The 19,115-nt window shown below is 39.6% G+C and overlaps 1 protein-coding gene and 1 long non-coding RNA gene across 9 annotated transcripts in view; one reads left to right on the top strand and one right to left on the bottom strand.

Moving 5' to 3' along the window:
• The window catches only part of POU2F1 (POU class 2 homeobox 1), a 129,245-nt gene that overhangs the window by 104,319 nt on the left and 5,811 nt on the right, over nucleotides 1-19,115 (bottom strand). The window lies entirely within an intron of this gene.
• On the top strand, nucleotides 12,910-17,995 carry LOC113971992. The gene is made up of 3 exons (XR_003535727.1): nucleotides 12,910-12,992; nucleotides 16,312-16,418; nucleotides 17,397-17,995. It is a non-coding gene; the product is annotated as an uncharacterized LOC113971992 (long non-coding RNA).

Below are 19,115 nucleotides of genomic sequence, written 5' to 3'. Positions count from 1 at the left end.
TGTAAGAGTCAAACCACTCCTTCAGTAGACAGGTCCTGAATCATTTTGTCACACAGGAGAACAGAGTGTTAAGCACAGCTTCTGAAGAAAAGACTTGTAGAGAGCAGCTACCCCTTAATATTTGGGGCAACAAGTATAGTCCTACACCACATTTGAACCAGTCATCAAGAAATAGCTCAGAAAACAACCCAAAAAAATTTCCTGCACTAATCCAGCACACGGATCACAAAAGAGAAGTCATTCATCCTGACACTGACTGGAGGCAGCAGTTGTATTATTTAAAAGTTAAAAAGAAACCTCATCTGTTTATTTTGTTAGTGCAGCTCCCAGGCATATGCTCACTTAGCTTTCAGACAGGGAATATGTATATTGTATAAATAGCTTTCATACAGTCTTCCTTCTCCTGTAATGCACACAGTAATCACCTGTCTACTTAGAGGCTTTCTATTCTAGAAGTCACTATGTAGATTATGTATTCTATCTTAAACTACTTACTTCCCTTAATTGTGCATGTCCACTGGGAATACTTCAGAGAATGTCTCCAGAAATGTTGCCACGCTACCAAAACCAGGTAATTGCTCTCATTTTTTTTTATTTTACTTTAAGATACATCATATTTCAGGGCCATAATAGACCCCGAGTAAGAAGCAAAAATAAATCCAATAATAATCATAATAATCATCATCATCCCTCCACATTCTCATCCTCTTCTCATTTTTCTGACATTCTTTCCTGATCAAACCACAGCCCCACCTCCTATAGGCGTCTGTAGAGAAAGCAAAACTACAAAATCAAACCAGAACTGAAAGCAATCAGGCAAAACCATTTCTTCATTACCAAGATACTTTACTTATATCAGATTGCTTCTTTAAAGAGAACCTCGCACAGACCAGAAACACAAAGGTGAAGCCACAAAATTTTCCCAAAGAGCAAATGCTCCCACTGCTTCCCTCTGTCAAATGGTTACTATGTGGCACATCAGGAGAATTGGTTCCCCTGCTTGATACAGAGAAAAAGCAACCCTTGAATGAGGGACAGATTTCCACTCAATCAACAAACTGAACACATATATTTTAATTGTTCAATTACAAAACAAAACATTCAGAAAACTGAGTCAAAGAGGCAAGAGGATGCCCTTCATTGGGGGCCAGATATCAGATGAACTAACAGGAAACTGCACTAGAGGTAACTTTCCTACAGGATTTAAAAGCCAATGTGATTGGAGAAGCCATAGTATAGATAAAATCCATCCTCAAAAAAGAGACCATCAGGAGGGAAAAAAGTGCCATCTTCAACAAATTCCAAAATACAAACCCCTCAACTTGGTTGGTACGAGATCCTTCACCATGACAAATTCTGCCCTTGACACTTTGTTAACTAGCAAGCCCTGAACGATCAGGAGATTCTGCAGCAATATTAAGCCAGTTGAGTTATTTTGTCTTCCAAGGCTTGTCAGTTCAAAAGTCAACATAAAACCAGCATGGCTGAACACCTGCTCAACAGCTATTCCCATCTTTTCAAGAAAGTCTCTTGAAGAAGGGAATGGCTGCCCAGACAGCTCAGCTTTTCTTACATGCATACTCTTATCTGGAGACAGACTTGCTACTGGCACCAAGGAAGCAGAAAAACACTGGGCAGTTGCTGTATGAGCTTGTATGAGTTTTCCCAAAGCCAACACTGCCAAACACCCTCCGATTTGTGAGCTGTAAACCCGCCCTTTTATTCGGCCTCCCCATCCTTCTCTCGCAGCAGCTGCGGCTGCTGGAAAAAGAGAAGCCATTGTTTGAGTGATGGAGATGGATACACTGCTGCTTACACAAACAAATGGATAGTGCTTCTGTCCCCTCAAAAAATAAGATTTGGTCCATGCAGAGCAGAATTTAAGTGGTCTCAAAGTTTGCCGAGGAGTTGCTGTAAGCTTCCCAAACCTGCTACCACAGAACCACATCCTTATCAAAAACAGTCAAATGCAGCTTATGGAAACAGTAGCCTTGAGATCTATGGCTTCGATGTAATCCAAAGGCTTCAGTCAAATGCAGTTAAAAACTGCATATTGTTTTACTACATCTTGATAACACCACTGTCCATTTTTCACACCAGAAGAACAATATCTCCCTGATACCTTGTCTAAAATTACTCTACCAGAAGAATCTACCTTTTGTCTTGGCATGACACAACTTCCACGGCAACTAAAGATACCCTTCATGCTTATTTTAGAGAAGCTGGGAGACTCATAAAGGAAACTAGAGTAGAGGAAACAACTTCCCTCATGACAAGGCTTTGTGCACTGTATGCTAATGGGTTTTTAAACACAGACTGACTCATTTCCTCCCAATTTATTCAAACTTATTTTACTATACTGAGATGCCAACAGCAAACATTTGACAGCAACTGATTAAGGCATCACAGATACATGGTTATTGCTTCACAACAGCAGCAGCTCACACCATGCAGTTTACAAATGCCATGGAGGAGGAGCATTCCTTAAGTCCCTTCTGACAACTACTTACCTTCCTCAGTGCACTCCTCACTCAGCTATCCCCATGTATTAGTAACTGATGTGGGTTAATAATGAAAGGTGCTTTTAGAAGAGCATTCACTATTAATTCCACCAGGAAAGCATGTTGCCACAACAGCTTTTATATCTGTATGGCTTTTCTTTTTCAGGAGTCTGATGTAACGGAGCCAAAGCCTTCTTGGTAGCCATATTTTTCTATTCTTACCAATTCTTATTTTTGAGAATTCAAAGGAAAGGTATTTTTTTCATCAGGGCTAGATTACTACATCTGTGATTTTTTGAAGTGTTAGTGAGCTCTAAAATATCCAAGAGAACTCTCCAAAGCTAACCAAACAGCACAATGCAGATATTTGACAGCAATCAGAAGACTAAAGCCTGAACAGACAGTGCAAAACAAGCCAACTGCTGCAAAGGGTTACTGTGGCTTGAATAACGCTCTCTGAAAACTACAAATTGAATATTGAATAACATAAAGCAGATGGGGGATTTCAGAGGAAGGAAAAAAATCCTAATCTAAAAATTGCAATCAAGACACATGCTATTTCTTGGGCAGGAAAAGTAAAAGAACACACTTTTGTATATTGAGCCATATCCACTCTGAAGTATCTTTTATCAGTGGGACAACACTGGAGATTACTTACACAGGCACTTAAATGAATTATTAGGGGAAGAAGGGAAAAATTGTGTATCTATTACTGCACATTTATACAGTGTATTTTATCTAATGGTTACAAAATACATCCCAAACGTTAAAATCTTAAGCACCCAACAAAGCAGGATATTATTTAGGATTTTGGTTTGGGGGTGGTTTTTTGCTTGGTTTCTGTTTGTCATTTTGTTTTATTTCTTTGCTTGGGTTTTTAACTTGAAAAAAGCTAAAGCAAATAAAAATCCTGCAACTTGAGAAACTGAGGAACATGTAAGCAAGGCAACTTGCTAAGATACCATTTAGAGGCAGCATAAACCAGTGACAATCTCTGCTCAGTTCTCTGAATTTACTCAAATTAACATATTTAAAAGCAGCATAGTAATATTTTACTTGGCAAATCAACCCTTATTTTAAGGGGTTTACTTCATTTCATGTTTTGCTTCGCTATGGAACCGAGTACCTCAGAGTTTCCCTTGCTCTGTCAACACACAAGTTTGTTGCCAAAACAATACTGCAAACCATTTCTTTTAATACATATTCTGTATCTTATTTCTTTGCTCCTCAGTTAACAGCATGGTAGTTATCCCACTGAACTGGTTTTCTTATTTCCCATCTCACAACATCCAAAACCTTAAATAGCAATACATGATGTGCCTGGAATACCTTCAGCTGAATATGTGCAGAGTAAACACACACAACCTCAATGTAGGGAAGAAACAGCAACACCTCAGGGCAGAATTATGTTTGAGGGAAAAGGGGAAGATCTGCTAATACTTATGAAACAACACCCCTCAAGGAATTGCAGCTGAGACAAAAGAATCCCTAACCAACAATAAAATTAAAATTTGGTGGTGACGCCAAGAGTTGCAACTGCTCCTGCAATAGGCATTGCCTCTCACTGCTGGCTCCAAGATCAAAGCTCAGAGACCTGGAAGTCTCTCACTTGAAAAGCAGAAAGACAGTGCTAAGACCTTTGGTTTATTATGCCCCTTTGAAAGGCTGAACTTTTCAGCTAATTTCCACAAATTTCTGATTTAAAAGAGATAATATCCAGCCTATTTTCATGGTTAGAATTGCTGTACAGCGCGACAAAGGAATTTTTAACTACCCCTATTCATCCCCCCATCCAGCTTTTATTCTTTTATCCTTATAGATCTTCAAGTTTCCCCATAATCCTGATGAATGGACATGCTGTTCCCCAAGATCTACACGCAAAAACGAGTTCTTAACTATGACTGAATTGTAATAGCATGAATTATGTGAATGAATTATAATAGCATTCCTAGACCCTCTGTTACTGTCACGATGTCATTAAATTAATTTGAGATACTATAGCTTGAAATACTTTCTCCTTTTAGATGAAGAGCAAATGTGTACTTCACATTTTTGCCAGATTACACCCATTCATAGCACAGCACTGAAGGAAGCCAAAGCTGTTTTAACTCTTACAATGACAAGATCCCCATTCCAAAATGAAACAAAGTAATTGAAATTATGGCTACTTCATAAGAGGACCAGACTTTACCTTGTGATATAATTTTCCCTCAAGTTGTTGTTGAACAGCATAATTGATAAAACATTGGTTGTATAAGGGCAAGCAGTCAGCTAACACTCCACCAAATGGAAGAGGAAATCACAGAGTCCTCATTTCTTCTCTGCACATGAGGATCACTGATGATGGTAGCCCTGAGACAGAAGAGCAGGCACCAAGAGCTGGGTTCTCAGGAAGAAAGGTAGGAAGTGTCGTATCATTTCTCACTATTTGTCCACCCAGTTTTACCTTGAATTAAAGTCCATCATACTGATGAGTCTCCTCTAAGAAGCAGAGCATGTCCTTGCAGCATCAGCCTCACATCCGAGACCAGAAAGGCAGAGGGTACCTTTGAATTGCTGCTCAACTGAAAGGTGCTCTAAAACTGCCATCACCTGAAAATCTAGGGAAGGGCAATTCCAAGTGGCTGTTTTAAATATCAGAATGCATCATGTTGCAGCAAATGTCTATAAAAATCTGTTTCTACTACAAATGTAAGTTCTGGCACTCAACTCTGCAGCTTTGCACTGTGCTGCCAGTTTACAGACCCAACTTGTAATGCATTTACAGACTCTCTATTCCTACAGGGACTTTCTGAAGGCAAAAAAACCCCTCCTTGTTATAACACTATGAATACAAAATAGGCTTTTATTACTGTAAACTTGGACTATCTTTTGAAATCAAAAAGTCATAAAACTTTGTATGCCAAACATTTGCTTCTGCTCACTGGAAGCATCACTGCTACAAAGCAGCCTGAATAGCATGTTTTTCTACTCCCAACCTTGAGTCTTTAACAGCACCAAATATTCTTATCTGAACAACCTGTGTCTACAGAACTCGTCTGTATTTAGAAATTACACCTGGTTATTATGCAGCTTCCTGTCCCAATTCCCATTTCAAAACACTTTTAACTCACTCATGGGTAGAATACACATCAGTGCTGCTGCTCAAAGTCACCAGAAACACTGGCTTTAGGAAAAAAACCTATTTACATGAAAGCCATCATCTGCCTTAACCACCCAACAACTCAACTGTATAAAAATCACGAGTTGCCTAGCAGAAGTGCTGTATCCCAGTGTTATCCAAGTGGATCCCAATAAAGCCTACAAAGTTACTCCAAAGAGGATACAAGTATCCTGTAGCAGGAAAAAAAGCTCTCATAACCAATGAGCAAGGTCAGGAGCCAGTCACATCAGATACACAGTATTTCATCTATGATCACCTGGTTGCTGAAGTACTTCCTCATTTCTGTCCTGTGCTTTTGGGGAAGAGAAGAGGAAAAACAAAATACATTGACACTCCTTGTAGAAACATTTCCACAGGAAAAAAAAAGGACCCCACACCGAAATATTATTTAAATGTGATTAACCCCGCCCCCCTTGCCAAGAGAAAACAGTAATTGAAGCCTAGCAATACATACCTCACTCAAGCTTTTTATTCACAAGATGGGGTGGAGTGCCCTTGTGCAGACACTACTCTGTCCTAAGCACCCTGAAACCACTTGGCATGGCTTTATTTTTGCTTTCAATTTACTTGGGCTTCAGGGGAAAAAAAAAAAAAAGAGGAAAAAAAAATTTCTCTAAAAAGATCATTAAAATTAATTGACCAAAAATACAGTGAGACATGGTGTTAAAAAAAAAAAAAAAAGAGCAAAACTGAACAGAATCAGAGATTGTGTCAACCGAACCAAGTCTGCGTCACAGAGGACAAACCTCAGAGGAAAGACATCAGAAGAGGAATTACATTTCTAGGATAAAGATGAGGGGTGAACATGAGAGAAAAATGAGAGGAAAACTGTGTAAGGTTGCACTCACACAAGCCAAAAAAAAAAAAAAAATCCATCTCTATTCTTTCCCTTCTGAAAGGCCATAAAGAATAATACTCCAGCTGTTAATTTTAAGATGGCTTTGCTTTCTTTTTTCTTTTTGGAACTTGAAAAGTGATTTCAAACCAGTTCTTACCGTTTCCTCCCCTCATTAGAAAATTCTGATCACACAACTAAAAGCACTGACACCTGGATGAACTGAACTGCTTGCCAGTGTTACAGCAGGAAAAAAAGAGGAGGAGAATTCATCAATTGCACTACTGAATATGAGTTCATTTATACAGAAAAAAATGCGCATCTTATTGAATGAAAGCAATATGAAAGTAAAAACGCCTCTGCAGCAGCACAGCAGACCAGTATTTAAACAGCTGAGTGTTCAGGATAGCTTTTATAAATTCTGAAAGGGAAATAAATCCAACACGACTTCTCAAGCAAAGGTTCTGGAACAGGAAATATCAAACATCCATGTTCTTCCTAAGAAGTCTGTCTTTTCCTCGTTGTAGACACTGCCCAAATTAAAATACAAACCTACCAACAGAGCTCAACCAGTTGAGTTGCACAGTCTCCGGGTTTTAATTTAATTCTGGGTCAAAGAACAAAACTATTATAATGTACGTGTGTTTAGTAAAACATGATGGTAAAGGGAATTCCTTTAGCTTGAAAGAGAACTGTCACACACATAATGCTTTACATGCTCTCAAAACTGAACTCATCCCTAGAAATCACATGTGGAACCTTGTGATCCCCTCAGAGCCCAAAAAATGCTGTTCCCTCTGCTGTAAGGGTTGTGGGCATTTAAAGAGAACATCTCAATGATACTTTTCTTCAGTCTGACTAGATACCAACCTTATTTATTATCAACCTTGTTTATTATCCTAATCCTTTAATTCAGTGTTTCTACAATTAATTACAGTGTTTGCAAACACTACATGAAAGACGGTGTTCATTGTAAACATTTTTTTTTCCTCCTCAATCAGTGCTATCTGATGCAAACACCACAAATTTGGGGAGCCAGATGAAATGCCAACCTCTGCCTAAAATCTTGAGGTTGCTTTACTGCACCTTAGGCCAGTTGCTCTACGTGCATTAACAGATATCTGAATGACAAAGGAGAAAGCCCCCTTTGCTAAGGTTTCTCCTTCACAGTTTGTGACTCCTCTCTTCAGAAGCATTTACTCCAACAATAGTTGGCAGTCACAACCAGACAGGTACCTCTGTCTGCTGCACCACAGATGTGGCCCTGAGCTCACCCACAGGATGCACCATTTATTAAGAATACGCAGAATATTCCTCTCCTACAGAGCTGTTCTTTCCCTGATGTATCTTTCTCCAAACCATTTCTGATGGCTTATGCCCCTCCCTTTGTGCTTCCTCTCCCTTTCCCCCAAACCTTTCCTCCACCACTGCACTGCAGCAGAAGCACGAGTGTGTTTGGTGAACAAGGAGAGAATCTTAAGCCAGAAATCCAGAAGAAAAGTGTGTAAACAATACCTCCTTTCCCAAACCCCCAAACTCCAAAATTATCTAGAGGAAGCAAAACTAGAAACCAGACCAGAACAGAAATTAGACTAATCTTTGAAAGTTCATCAAGGCATGCTTATTATGCAGCTACACTGACTGCAGAGGGAGCTTCATTAGACAAAACTCAGTAGGTTCAAATTAGTTAGAGATACACACATTCATAAAGGTCTCGGGAAAAAAAAAAGATACACAATGAACTAGCCTTTTTTGCTTTATCGTGCATACAGACAACTCTAACAAACTTTTTCTTATTAACCACGTATGTATTTTACCTTTAAAATACAGTTTGTGTGTTAAAAGTTAATTCCCCAAATTTACATTTGTTTTTAAAGAGAAATTTAGGAGTCAAATGTGTTTATCCTGACACCACTTATATAACAGCCTTGAAAATTCACCCCTTCCCCTTTTCTTTTTATTCAAGTGGGATATCAGGTCAGCTTGTTTCTTCAATTTTTTTACCTTAAGTACAGTACCTTCTACTGTGCTTTGGGACAAAATAATATGCATGGTAACACAGTACTTCAACTACTAATGGTATGCCTCTGTTTCAGTAAAATCATAACTTAGTGCCAAAAGAAGGACAGGAAAGTTTTTTATCAAGGAACAGCTGAAAAAGAATCCCCATTTTTTGAAGAAAACATACTGTATTTCTAGATTTCTGCGTGGAAGGCAGTGTTTCACTATTAAAGCAGGCACAGTAATTTCCCAAATTGACGATTCAGTGTCTGTAATTTAATGATTACTGTTGAGACATAATTCATTTTATTATCGATTCATTTAACACCAATATAGAAAGGAAGAAGAAACAATAGTTGAGGTCACCATGAACAAACCCTCATGTAACACAGATGCTGGCAGTTAACAGTGAGCTGAAAAGTTCTGTGCTTAAGTACAACCAGGGCATCACATCTGATGATTAAACTCAAAGAATGTCAGAGAAGGCGCTGGCAGTAATACATGAAACGAGGAAGCGTCAGTCAATTTTTTTGCTTTCACAACAAGAGGAAAAAAAAGAAAAAAAAAAGGCATTTTTATTGTCATAGCACTTCCAGCAAGTTGATTTTAAAAAGGAGATTTCATGCCAAAGTCGGCTGTTTAATCAGATAAAGAAGGCTTTCCTATTTCCCATTGTATAGATCAAGTTGGCTACAGGAGCCACACAGAGCTTTGAGTAGCACATTTTTCCGTGAGGGCTGTATCGTTTGATCATAGCAAAGCACAGGGACTGCTGGGTAATCTGAATCAGAGCTGCAGCAAAAGGGAACCAGGCAGCCTGCTGAGGCCAAGATAACCATGTCACCCCACATCCCACAGCACTCCCTGTCGTGGACCTAGGTGTGGGGAGGAATCACCCATCTACCTACATCTACAAATTTGTCGTGGAGGTTTTCACATGGGTCCCAACTGATGCAAATTCTTAATTCAAAGCTCATCTGTAACATTTTTAATACGTGCTTGCTAAGGCCAGCCCCTCTGTACTGATGAAGATTCTCGTGACTGCTTTCAAAACAATAAATTTCAAACCCCTACAGCTTTGAAAGGCGATATATAGAGTTTTCTTTATAGGTCTTTGCAAGAGATGTAGCAGTTTATGAAGCCAATAAACCCCTGTTCTCTAAAGACAGTCTCTGTTAGAGGACAGGACACATCTACCTGTGATGCTGTTCACAGCCTTCCCCAGCAGACTGGAAGCAGCAAAGGACTGGTTGGTTGGGTCACCTGATATTCAGAAAGATGACAGATGGACCCATTGATAGGCTGATAGGTCAGAAGGGACCCCTGAGCAGGACCAAGTTTAGAAGCTCAGCTTTTCTCCAGGTACCGCCCGGGAAACACCTCCCTGGCACTTCCAGCCTCCCAACCTTCCTACAGCAGCAAGCAGCCCTTCAAGCCTCCACTTTCTTCTGCTGACTTCTCTTTCCAGTTCTGAACCAAATTTGGCTCTGGATTGTGAAGAAGGCAGTGCAAAAAGACACATCCAAGCATTTTAACTCTTTCCACTGAAATCCAGTTGAAACTACTGACCTGGAGAAAAGTTCTTCAAAGCTTCAACCAAAATAGCACCAAACCACACACATTAGGCCAAGACACTGAACAAACACAAACTCAAACCACCATCTGTCATTTTATCCTGAAATGCAAGATGAATAGTTTCCCATACTTTCACCAATATTTGCCATTTTTCCATGCACTACCAGTATTGGTAATAACTTATAAAGCCAATTCTACAGTCCCCAGATGAACAGAACATGCAGAAGCCCGTTATGAGAACTCAGCACTAATGGTCTGTACTTGGTTTATGTTGTACTCTTAAGCAGAAGCAACAGCACTGACTGAGGCAATTCCAATTTGCTTATTTATTTTCCAAGTCCCAGTGGGCAAAAACACAACTGGTTCTCATAGAAGCACTTGGAGTGCAATAAAAGAGAGCACTGAAAGTTTAGGTGGTTTCATTCAGTAAGTCTAAATGAAAACAGTTGGGTGGGTGGTAGTGTTTTCTTGTTGTTGCTCCCTCCCACATCATCATCCCAGCTTCCTAAATGTTGATTTTGAGGAAAGTGCAGCGGGTTCCTTTCTGCCCTCCTGCTGCACACAGGCCATATGCCCACACAGTCATGGAAGAGAACAAGGGACTCACACGGTAAAATTTTGTTCGCTTTTTTCGTTCCAAGTTCCCTTTCATTTTGACACACTGATGTATCGTAGATTTGCTCACTTTTCCTAAGCATTCCAAAAAAAACTTCTACACTCTCCTTTCACTTCTTCAGAAGAAGTGCCATTGCCAACACACCTGCAGTCCTGAGCTTTAAATTCCATATATATTCAGTCTGGTATTAACCACCATAATACTATTTCTAAATGCAACACTCATTCATGCAAATACTGCTGGGAACTGAGTAATCCAATCTCCACATGACTAAAAACTTAGTTTTGAGTTAGCAATTTTTCGTGCACAGTGATATGATTTTGCCTTTAAGAAAGCTCCTACTCCTTCGAAAAGCTCAATCCTAGAATCCTAGACTAGCCCAGGCTGGAAGGAACCTGAAGAAATCACCTGGTCCAACCTTCTGTGGGAAAGAAAGCCTAGATGAGATCCTCTAGTTCCATGTCCAATTTCATCTTGAAAACCTACATATTTAGAAAAACCCTAATGTTTACAAATTAACAGAAACAAACAAACAAATCCCAACACCTAAATCACAAAAGGCTACTCTGAGGTGTCTAAAGACCAAAAGCTTTAACAAATTAAATCACGCCAGTATTCTTTAAGTAAATAAACCCCTCCATGTGCACAGGCATTATAACAAGATAACAATGTTTGCAATTTTGAAAAAGCATTTAGAGAATTTAACACAAGCTACCCCATCACCAGCACATTTATGCTGATTAAAGAAAAGAGCTACTAAGGACAGCTGTTACCAACATAAACCAGGAAATCTTCAGGCACAGGACCTCTGCACTGAGGGAATGGGAACAACCGTACCTGCCACAGCGCTTTGTAGTTTGCTCCATTAGTAGCTCGTTAACAAAAACATCTCAATCACACATTTTAACTCCAGCTGCAGCATGTCACAATTCAACTCCCATGATGTGTTTATCACAAATGACAGGCTACACAGGGTATTATTCCTCTTCTGCAGAAAGACAACTTCTTTTTTCCTGTTATGTTTCTCATCTTCCTTACATGCTGTCCATGACACCCTCCCACTTGCTAGTGGCTGCTTTTCAAGTCTCCATCTTTCTTCAGAGGAGAAAAATATGAAGAGGCCACTTAATTCTAACCTCATCTAAATGGATTTATGCTCAAGATAATTTAATGCAAATGATCACTGCAGCAATAAGCCATGGGAAGAAATCAGCACATCCTACAGTTTCTCCTGCTATTAGAAAGGCTTTCTAGTCTTACAACATAGGCATTATCTATACACAGAAACTACCTTTGTCAAACTAAGCCAAAGGTGAAGAACCTTTTACTCATCAAGGGCAAAAAAAAAGCCTTACAAAAAATACCTGGCATACCACTTTAACACACTCTGCACTATTCACTGATAATGTAAAGTCTGATGGCCCAGGAGTCTCAGGCAACCTTTGAGTTAAGCCAATAAGCCAGTTCTAAACAGACACACAGTTATGTCAACAAAAGAAATGCAGGCCAGTCAAACTCAAATGTTTTTATTGGCATTTTTACTGGGGCTAAATTTGGAAGTCATATCATTTTCAAAAAACAGGAAAAAATGCTAAACACTTCTCTTTGACTACCAGAAAGCAACAGAGGGCAGAGTGTACACTGAACAGTCAGCTCTGCTACCTGTGAAATGGAGGTGCACAACCTGGTGATAAATGGAAGTGCTCAGAGAGCAGAAAACAGGTGACCATTTCCGAAGGCTGATGGGCAGGAAGTTTCCTGCTACAATTTGCAGGTCAAGAAACCCATGAAAAGAGACTGAGAAAACATTTCACCTGCTTCTATAGAGAAAAGGACTAAGACAGGCAAGCCAGGATTGAACAAAATTACTTTGGGAGAAGAGACAAAACAGGACACTGCTACTCTCATTTTGAGATTTAAAAACAGATTTCTCTCTCAGAGTGAAAAAAACCCACATCTGAGTGATTAAAAAAAAAAATGTATTCTTCTCTTCATGCCTATCTGCAAACTTTCTGGATCAGTACAGCTGAATCACATAACAAACAAGTCACACTACGACATGTAGGTGCTTTTCGGTTTGCTAGAAAGATCTGAAGAAAACTGAAAATAAAGATAAAATACACTGCAGTGAAGTCACTGTGCTGAATTCATGACATCATAATTGTTGCCATGGCAACTAGCTAGTATCAAGCACAGAATACTGCCTTCACTGCAGAATCAAGGAGCACCCGTGCTGCCACAAAATAGATGTTCTTATTCGAACAAAAATCTAGCCAACAACACAGGAAATAAGATATTGCTGTAAGTGGATTGCCTTTTCAATACCTCTTGTTTTGTTCACCTGGTGTGAGACTTGCTAAACACCCCGGCACATATAAAGAGCTCTGATATACATGATAAAAAGAGTCTAATTGAAAAAATTATGATTTTCTCCCAGTGTTCCTCAATTTCTCCAGTAGTAGAGTAATTCTTCTCTTCGTGTTTTCCTCTCCCATGCATATGACTGCAGTCATATACAACAAAACATATACAACAAGTTTACACATGAAATGAGGGGGGGAACAAAAAACCTCCACCACCAACATTTTCCAGTTCTTACTTCAGCCAGCCAGCCAGCCATAGTCAAACTGGAAATGTCACACAGCAGCAGAACTAACTGATAAAGAGCATATTCCACATTTGGAGCCCACAACTCCTTTTGTTTAAGGGCTGCACGAGCAGCGCCTTCAGACTCCAGTCGCAGTTTTCATGCAATGCTTCAAACCCGCACGGCTCAGACAACAACTCCAGAGTAGCTTTCTTGTAAATAAAAACATCATCCCTTTTCCTCTAAACAGCCCTGTTTTACATGAGGAATATCTGCTATTCTCAGCTCCTCACCATTCACGAACGCAAAAGCTTCAAAAACTCAAAAAAGCTGCTGCCAATTTATCAGATCGCAATTAATGTTTGTTGACCAGCAGGTAAGTATAAAATGCACAAGTGCCCCATTTGATGCTGCAAGATGAAATATCTATTGAAATAAATCACCCAGGCACATGAAGGAAAATGCACCTGGAAATTAACTTCTTCATATTAACTTGCTGAATAAAAAAAGTCAAGAGTTGCAGGTCAGTAATACCACATAGCGTTTCACAGTTCAACCTCATGGTTGATTAGCACCAAAGAAATTGTTTTCAAAACAAATTTTAACAAACAGACCACGCTATATAGTAAAGTATACTTATTTGCTACCTCAGTGGTTCTTAAAGAGCAATCTATAAATTACTGCTGGACCAAAGAACACTCCCACAAGAACTACATGTAATTAGTCAATGTGTCTAAACGGTTTCAGTACACAACGATGGGGATTTTTTCAGCTTCTAAGAAAACAAAACTGCCCCAGTCACCAATTAAACAACAGCACCACATCTCCACATTGGCTTCATGCCTTCATAGGCCACTTTCTCTACTGATATCAAGTTCACTGATTACACCAAAACCAAAAGCCAAAAGTACTGAAATAACCTGCCTCCCCAGGCTCTGCTCTCTTTATAAAGAGGGTCAACAAACGAGCAACAAAGTAGAGAACACAAACAATAAAACAAGGAGTTTCAAATTCTGATGATTAGTAGACAGCTGTATCCCATATGCCTCTGTCTTCAGTATTCTCTTCTTCACACAACCAAGAATGATGACCACTACTTGAAGAATGACACCACAAAAATCCCAAGTTTAAACTAATGTTCCACAATGTGCAGCGTACTTAGGAAATTACTAGAGTTGACAACACATTCTAAGGAAATCATGGAGTCCATCAATCTATTCCCTGCCACAGAAACGTAAGGAAATAAACAGTTTTTCACAGATTTTTAAAAACCTTAGGAACAGATGCTGCCTTTGATGATGACTCCAACCATATATCCTAATACACCAAATACACTTAAAACAACTGCCACAAACTCAGAAAACTAAGGAAGTTGATAAAACCTCACACAAGTTACATCAGAAACGCAGAATTCGCATCTTCTCTGCAACTGAGTATAAATTTAAATCTCTGTATTATACAATTGGCAAACCTGTTTGTCATATAAATAAGACAAATGACAATGACATTCCCTTCCTCACTAGTAAACACAGCACTTCTATCTTTAACTTGCACAATATGAAATCACCACTTTATAAGTAAAGAAAAATAAAACCACTGTCTGCAGCAGATTTTGCTTTTTGAAAGATTCACAGACTGACTCCTTAAGCAACTAATGTTGCTTCTCTGAGTGCACACAGAAAATTATAGATTATCTCAAGAGTTTAAAAAGCTTTTTATATAACTTTAAAATGAACTTGTTGAATTAGGTTTCCTCCAACAGTCCTTCTGCTAAGTCTAACTTTTGCTTATGTTAACACTTGACAGGGGAATGCAAATATGTAAGTGCCGGCCCACCTCTGTACATGGTATTTTTCCTTGTATTATTCCTGTATCACTATTATAACAGAAGCAACAACTGAAAATATTCTGCTAGGATCCTCAGAGATGCCCACAGCACTTGCAAATCTGACTAATGACACCACAACACAAAAAACACTACTTGTCCCCCCTCTCTCCCCCAACAAATCAAGTTGAGATAGGCTCGGGGATTTAAGATGTCACACAACTATTCTAACTCCTTATGCCTTTATTCAAACTTCCCTATAGCAAATTCTTCCCACTGTTGAGAGTTCATCATCCACAATTACAGAAAACTTAAGTGTAAAAGCACTTAAATACAATGACATGTTGTTAAATTTAGCTGTTAGTTCAGAAATACTACAGATATCATTAAAAAATGTTATAAGATGTGCCTGGATCCAGTTTCAATTTTGACTGTGTTGAGAATAATATTGAAGAAGTAGTTTTTCCTAACACAGGCATGGCAGAAGCACATTCTCTGGAAGTTTTGGGGCACTGGCCTTTAGTCATGCCTTAGTACATTTGGAACAAGTCCCTTACGCATCACTGACCTGAGCCACATAATAAGGTGCACCTATGTTGCAACCAGGGTCCAAACCAAATTAAACCATATAATGATAAACCACAGCATTTTCATCTCTCAGAACTGAGAGGAGACATTCTGTGCAATGCCATTGTATCCCACTGTGATGAGAGAAGGAATAGACTTGAAACAAAATTAGCTCAAAAATTACAGATTTTTGCAGTCCCTGTCTGTAGGATAATTCTCACACTCAAGACCCTCAACTGCTCTTAAGGAGTTGAAAATCTGCTCAGTTGTGGATCTTTTACATGAAGTAGTAACTGAGGCTGAATCATTAACACCCACCCTCTTATCTGCACAAAGTAAGAGAGAAAAAGGAGCTTCCATTTCTCAAGCTCCCTGGTAGGGAAGAAATTAGTAGCAAAGCCCTTGGAGCAACCTCACACTTGTTTCCCAGAGCTGGAAATGTGCAGAGCAGACAAGGAACATCATCTTACCTGAACTCTTTTATGGTGCTCCTGAGCACCTCAGAAGAGGAAAGGAGCCAGGTACAAAATGTAGGATGCACTGGGAAATAAGTGGGAAAGTGTTTTCTTTTTGTTCGAAAGAGAAAACTAAAATCACCATCCAGGCTCTGATCAAACATCTACCTGACCCTCCTCCAACAGCAGGCACCTAGGGAAGAGTGTAAAAACAGGGCAAGCACAGGGACAGTTCCTTTGATTACATTCCCAAACACCAAGAATTTGCAGCCCGGTACATGACTGAGCCAGAGGTAAAGAACAACATGCAACAGACTGCTCAGCCCTTCTCTGCACCACCTGCACAAACTGGACCTCAGACTAAACACACAGAAGAGTAAATTCTCCACTGTTCCAAAAGACACTCCTACCCTCCCAAGTTTAGCTAACTTTGTTGCCATAACCTGTCTAACATAACTATATTTTGGCTGAAAGGGAACAGCAGGTAATGATAAAGTTTAAGGGCAATGACTTGTAAGTCGCAGGCTTCACTTGAGATACTGGAAATACTTGTAGCAATTTACACTGTGTACTTCAGAGCAACATAAATTCAATAAACCAGAAAAGTATCACTGGAAAGTTCAGTAACAGCCAAAAAGGGCCACATGTCTCCAACACTGTGAACAGACACCCTCATTCAGAAACAAAGGTTACAAGTGGGAAGCTACTGCTCCCTTTGCCCTTCTACCTCCAGTTTCTTCACACAATCCCAACACATTTCTGCAGGAAGCTGGGACAGTTTTACACAGTCTCTGTCATGGAAAACAGTCCACAAAGTGACAGCTAAATACTTACCTTGCTTATGTTCCCTCTTCTTTTGGGCAGCAGCCCACCCCTAAATTTGATTCACATGAACTGTACTCTCAGGTGTGATGACAAAGCAACTCAGAGGATCCCTCACAGATTTCAATCCGAATTATCTGGGCTACTTTAGGCAGTGCAGATCACACACAGCCTTTCCTAACCCAGCTAATTTGAACTCAAATGGATTAAACAGTACCTGAATGGGAAGATACACCAACAGATGCAGGGGAACAGGAAACTCTGACAGCCAGAAGCAGTAATGTCTTCTGCTGCTATAACCAAGAGCTAGAAGCTGTCCCCAGCCCAAGCTTTCTGGTACTTTTCCCAAAGCATATGTGCATGCCATTGGAAGATGGGGTGGGAAACGCTCCCAGAGGAGATGGTAGGGAAGTGAGATAGCATTTACTGGCATATCTATCTCTCTACAGCCTTGGAAAAAGTATCTATTTAAACATACATTTGAAAATTCAAATAACAGTGATAAACTACTGAAGATCATCAGGTAAGAAAAAATTATGAATGCTCAGAAGGGAATCTCTGCAAACAGAATTCCTGAAAGAAACTTGAATCTCATTTCCCATTCAGTAGACTGTATTAACTAATAATGTAGAAATGAGTGATTCAAACATCTGAGTCATTTCTACCTGTATCCACTGTATATTCCTTCCCTTCAGCTGTATCCAAGTAGTATAAAGCCACAACTTCACACTGGTATGGTCAGGCACAAATTACTAAGTCACGTGGTATTTTTCAAATAAAACTGAATCATCGAAAGGACAAAGAGAACAAACAGCAAAGGAGCTTGCTGCAAAAAACATGGTGACTTCCTACCAACCCTCAAAGAAAATGAGGGGAAAAAAGAAGCAAGCTACATCTCCAGCCTGATTCAACAGGGGTTTTTACACTTATATTTAAGTCTTCAACTGTATTTACTATTTTAGTAATTCAGATGTTCATATCTTCCTTTTCCAAAGCTTCATGCCCTGGCATACAGTGTCAAACATGCTATATATGCTACTTCATCTCTATACAGCCAAATCAGATTTCTGGGAAGAAAAAAAATAAAAGGAATGATGAGCAAAAGGTTCCTTGTCACAGTATTACAATTTACAGAAAAGATGAATCTGTCTCAGAGTGATCATATTAAGTGGCTGAAGCAGTTATGCCTGGGTTTGGTGAAGGTTCTTTTAAGGCTGCTTTACAGGGATATCAGTCCAAAATTTAGCGGGAGTAATGGTGTCTGTAATTTCCCAAGTCCTTCTGTCAATATGTCCTTTTAAGTCACAGTCCATTTTTAGAGAGGTGTCTCACTGTAAGCAGCCCTAAATAAATGGGAACCACTTAAAGGTCTTATCCACAAATTTTTATTTGCGTTTCTGTCCTTGCCACTGTTAATGCAACCATACCTATGACAGCACAAACCACACCAAATTTTCAGCATCTACTGGTTTCTAAGCTACTCTTCTGCTTAGGTGCAGTTTATTTTCTGGCTTCAGTGATGTATGTACAAGCCACTGCTAGAATAGGAGATCCAGCATAGTGCCCCCAGCTACACATTTCCATCGCTTCCCTTTGGCCAGTACTGTTTCAGATCAAGTTGAGCTCATCAACTCAATCAACTGTGGTTTCAGAGTGGTTTATGTCAATCTAAAAGCAAAGCTACACAATTAAGCTAACCAGAATACTTGCTGCTGCTTTTGGAAAGAGGAAGCCTCATTTCCTTTCCTTCTTTCCCTTTCCTCCACTTTCACTCACATGGCTCTTTCTATCTTCTCTCTTGCACTTGTGGAGCCAACCTCAATTCATAAACCAAAGATGCACAATAATCTGGGGCTAGTTTTCCACCAGGTTAGCAAATTAAGCTAGAGCATCCTGCAAACCATTTAAGCGCTGGGATGGCTGCCAAGTAAGTGGTAGGATCACATGGCTGAGAGCATGACTCCCCATTTATGCCAGCAGGAAAGCCATAGGAGAGAACAAAATTATGAGAAGACTTGGGTCAACACGTGTGCTTCTTGTTCTCTTTCTTGATTGGTGCTGCTATTTGTCTAATCTCATCGTAAGCCAGTTCAGAGAGCTAAACCAACAAAAAAACCATTCATTATTTTTTGGCGAGGGTTGTTTTCTGCCAATTCAATTCCCTGCAC

The sequence above is a fragment of the Neopelma chrysocephalum genome, unplaced genomic scaffold, assembly GCF_003984885.1.
Source record: "Neopelma chrysocephalum unplaced genomic scaffold, ASM398488v2 Primary Assembly neopelma1_87, whole genome shotgun sequence".
In the NCBI taxonomy this organism is placed as follows: domain Eukaryota; kingdom Metazoa; phylum Chordata; class Aves; order Passeriformes; family Pipridae; genus Neopelma; species Neopelma chrysocephalum.
Note: the sequence above shows the minus strand (reverse complement) of the source record. Positions and strands in the feature narration are given on the sequence as shown.